The sequence below is a fragment of the Rhinopithecus bieti genome, unplaced genomic scaffold (assembly GCF_001698545.2).
Source record: "Rhinopithecus bieti isolate Rb0 unplaced genomic scaffold, ASM169854v2 scaffold_33891, whole genome shotgun sequence".
NCBI lineage: Eukaryota > Metazoa > Chordata > Mammalia > Primates > Cercopithecidae > Rhinopithecus > Rhinopithecus bieti.
This window is the reverse complement of record NW_016814426.1, coordinates 316826-321643: the sequence shown is the minus strand read 5'-3', so window position 1 is coordinate 321643 and position 4818 is coordinate 316826.

Here is a 4818-nt window from a genome sequence, read left to right as displayed (position 1 = left end):
TGAGGAATGTATCCTCCTGGGCCTGGCTTATTTCACTGAGCGTAGAGTCCTCCAGGCTCATCTATGTTGTCATGGAGGAGCTCACAGCAGATGAGGGGGCTGTGGATGGAGTCTTGGGAAGGTTGGAAGAGCAAAGGGGAATTTTAGACGTTTCCCTATAGAGTGGTTAAGTTTCAGCAGGAGGAGACAGAGAAGCAAAGTAAGTTCCCAGGAGAGAAGAGCTTGGTGGAAAGTGTGGAGGGGAAACACCACGCCCCTGCATAGACCCAGGGCAGAGCAGCTGGCTGTGCAGGGATAGCCCAGAGGGAGGCTGGGACAGAGGGAGGCTGGCACTGTAGGGAGATTCTGTAAAGCCTGCTTTGCTATCCCTGGAACCAGCATGACCAAGGCCTGTTTTCCTAGGTCCTCAGCATCCACTCCCTACACTGGCCCCTCTCCCCACAATCCATCTCCCCTCAGCCCTCTGATCTGACTGAGGTTCTCTGTCGTTTTGCCTCCAGCTGAAGCCCCCAGTAGCTTTGTATGGCAAGTGAAACACGCTTTATTGCTGTTGTGAAAATAAAAGGAAACCAGTAAAATAAAACCAAACAGTTAAAAGGAACAGAGAAGTTGGTGATTCTACCATTGGGTTTCGAATGAATTTGCCGTTTTGGAAAGAGATCTGTTTCCATGAGACATAAAGCCAAGTCCAGAGTGACCGTACAATGTATCATCCAACTTGGGACACTCTTGAGAGTGAAAGGCAGTGCAGCCTGTGCCTGCATGGGTGGCAGCATCAGAAACATGCACATTAGCCCTGTCCCCAGCAACCCACCAAGGCACTGGCCCTGCAGAAATGCCTGTCAGGGGCTGGGTGCGGTGGCTCAAGCCTGTAATCCCAGCACTTTGGGAGGCCGAGACGGGCGGATCACGAGGTCAGGAGATCGAGACCATCCTAGCTAACACGGTGAAACCCCATCTCTACTAAAAAATACAAAAAACTAGCTGGCAGAGGTGGCGGGTGCCTGTAGTCCCAGCTACTCAGGAGGCTGAGGCAGGAGAATGGTGTGAACCCGGGAGGCGGAGCTTGCAGTGAGCCAAGATCCCGCCACTGCACTCCAGCCTGGGCGACAGAGCGAGACTCCGTCTCAAAAAAAAAAAAGAAATGCCTGTCGGGGTTTGGGATGACCCAAGGCCCACCTGCCTCCACCTGACTCCTCTGCATGTGGTGCTGCTCTTTCCCTTCCATGAGGTATGAGATGGAGACCCCATGAGGGCGCTGGGGGTCACTGGGAAGGGCTGAATGTGGGGGTCCTGTAGAACACCAGGAATATCCCCTGCATGCCTGTGTGAAAGGAACATAAATCCTGGGGCCCTGAGATCACTAAGCTAAAGGGAAAAGTCAAGCTGGGAACTGCTGAGGGCAAACCTGCCTCCCATTCTATTCAAAGTTACCCATCTGCTCACTGAGGTAAATGCATATCTGGTTGCCTCCTTTGGAGACGCTCATCACAAACTCAAAAGAATGCAACCATTTGTCTCTTATCTACCCATGACCTGGAAGCCCCCTCCCTGCTTCGAGTTGTCCCGCCTTTGCTTGGAGTTGCACTGCCTCTCCAGACCAAGCCAATGTTCCTTTTACATATGCTGATTGATGTCTCATGTCTTCTAAAATGCATAAGATCAAACTGTGCCCTGACCACCTTGGCCACATGTCAGGACCTCCTGAGGCTGTATCACGGGTGCAGGTCTTCAATCTTGGCAAAATAAACTTTCTAAATTAACCAAGACCTATCTCAGACATTTGGGGTTCACATTTTGGTAACCACAGGGGGATTCTGAGTGGAGATGCCCCTGACTTTTCACAGATCTCCTATCAGTGCTTGATACCAGCATGAGCCAACTTTACGGCTCAAACCAAGAGGACAACATGCTGAGGTCTGGGAGCATCTCCTCCAGAGAATCCCTGATCTCCCAAAATTTGGTCAAGATCTTAAGTTTATTTTCCTGAACAACTCCCCTTTTTTGGAGTTTTACTTGCTTCCAAAAAGAAAGGCAAGATTTCCTGCTTCCATAATGACGGAAGGCAGGTAACTCCTTTACGGAACTGGAGCTCACTCCCAGCAGGGAAGATGAGTTTAAGTTGTTTTTCCTGCTTCTAGGATGGTAAAAAGTGGTCTTCAGCCTCAGACCCATCCCTAGGTAAGCAGGGTAATACCTAACCTTGTTTTCACATGAATAGACTCTCCCTTAGCTACTTAACCTTGTTTTAATATGAATCGACTCTCCCTTAGCTGAGAAAACCAGACGGACTCCATTTGGCTCTGTCATTTGCAAGACATCAAGGGCTCCTCAGCCACTGCCTTCCTCAAGGAGTTAACTTGCGTAAACTAACTCTCTGCATATCAAAGAGTCCCATTAACTGATAAGGTTATGTGGCGAGCTATGTCTGTAGTTCCCAGGAATTCACTCGGGAGATAGCACCATAAAGCCCCGCGTGTGTGTCGGGCAGAGCCCCCACACCTATCACCTTGTGATGAATTTAGAGCCCCGACACTTGGAACTGTTTGTTTTTCCTGGAACCGTTTATCCTTTTAACTTTTTGTATGTGTTTACTTCTGTAGAATTGCTACAGTTAAGCGCCTCCTTCCCTCTCTAAACCAAAGTATAAAAGAAAATCAAGCCCCTTCCTCGGACCGAGAGAATTTTGAGCGTTAGCCATCTCTCGGTCGCCGGCTAATAAAGGACTCCTGAATTCATCTCAAAGTGTGGCGTTTCTTTCTAACTCACTCAGGTACAACAGTAGCTGAGTTGGGCTTTTGTCTTGGCTAACGTTTAACGACCAGCTGGTCTGAATTTCTTCTTGCCATTATAGCAATGAGTGACCATATTGTTGGGCTTTGTTGTTGTTGTTTGTTCCAGTCTCTCTCCCATCAGATTTGACCAACTGTACCTCACTTGGTCAAATCCAAGTGAGAATTCCAAATTATGGTTTGTAATTTGGCTAAAATTTTGGCTCTCTAATTTGGCTAAAATTCCTTGCAGCTGCAAAAGAGGAAAAAGCAAAGCAAAAACAAAACAAAACAAACAAATAAACAAAAATGAGCTTGTTTCTGTGTTTGCTTTCTGTCTTAAAAAATAAATGTTCTTTAATTTACTTTTCTTCCACCCTATACCTCCTACTCACTTTACCATCTGCAGTACCAAAAAATCTAAAGAAGGCTTCTAATTACTTGAACCCCTTTAAAGAATGCAGAACAGGCCGGGCGCGGTGGCTCAGGCCTGTAATCCCAGCACTTTGGGAGGCCGAAGTGGGCGGATCACGAGGTCAGGAAATCAAGACCATCCTGGCGAACACGGTGAAACCCTGTCTCTACTAAAAATACAAAGAAATTAGCCAGGTGTGGTGGCGGGCGCCTGTAGTCCCAGCTTCTAGGGAGGCTGAGGCAGGAGAATGGTGTAAAACCCGGGAGGCGGAGCTTGCAGTGAGCCGAGATCGCACCACTGCACTCCAGCCTGGGCGACAGAGCGAGACTCCGTCTCAAAAAAAAAAGAATGCAGAACAAAGGCACCACTCACTCCTTTCGGGGTGTTCTGTTTTCTTTGTGGAGTTTCAAGAGTTGCGGGCAAATTCTTCTTAGGTCTAAAGCTGTTTTCCTGTATTGCGTGACCTGACCTCTTTGACTTTGGGGGTACCAGAGATTACCTTATACTGTGAGAGGATTTGACCTTGGTGTGTGTAATGGTGGACAAGAGCTATAAAGTAGGGGCGGCTGAGCACAGTTTAAAGGAAGTGGTCTTGGCTGTTGTTGTTGTTTTTTTCTGTCTCCTAGGAAGCTGTTGTTTAAGGATCCTAACTCTAGTTCGGACGTGTACTCTACAGGGTCTACCCTATTGCTTTTTCTCCCAAAATTAATCTCTATTTGGCTTGTCTGTGTCCATTTGCATCAGGAATTGAACTGCTGTTTTTATAGGTAAATGACAGACTGAGTTTTCTCAGCTCCAAAGAGAAAGGGCACTTACTCCTGCCAGCCAAAAGGCACCCCTCAGTGGCTGGGAGCCTCTTGTGAGTGTCTGGGGGTTGACCCCCTGTGACATGCAGCAGCCCTACAGGGAAATCCCCAACAAAATTTAATTTTTAAAAGGCTCGTCCAGGAAACACATCTAAGGGCTAATCACCCAGCATTTTGAGCCTTCTCAGAGGTCATAAACCGCTGGAGAGAGAAACTGAGCCTTGTAAGAGGGTGGAAATGACTCTGTGGTGACACACTGTGGAGTGCTGCCCACAAGCAGCATATATCGATCCACCCCACAAAAACCCTAGGCCACAGCTCAGTTCCTCCTTATAAGAAAAAAAGTGGAAAACAAATAATCTAAGAACAAGGAGGAAACAAGGAGACTGACCCCCTTTTAAGGACTCTGTAGGCTTTATGTCACCTCTACTTGACAGAATTTATGTAAAATGGCAGTCATATGGCCTTTGTGCACATTTACATTAAGGAAAAAAGCCCTAAGGTCAAGCTGCAAACTATAGAGTTCCTAGGTCCTCTTTTTTCTCTATTTTGTTCTCTGGCTGCTTTAAATCTGCTGTTATTTTTCTATAAGATTAAAAACCAATGTTTGGATCCAACAGGTTTTTTGTTTGCAAGCTGGTGAATTTGTATTTATCTCATGGTTAAAGTTCTGAAGTAAAAGTTATAGGATCTTTGTGTGTCTGTGTGTCTGTGTGTGTGTGTGTGTGTGTGTGTGTGTATTTTAAAAGCCTTTATAATTTCTTTTTTTTTTTTTTTTGAGACAGAGTCTCGCTCTGTCCCCCAGGCTGGAGTGCAGTGGCGTGAT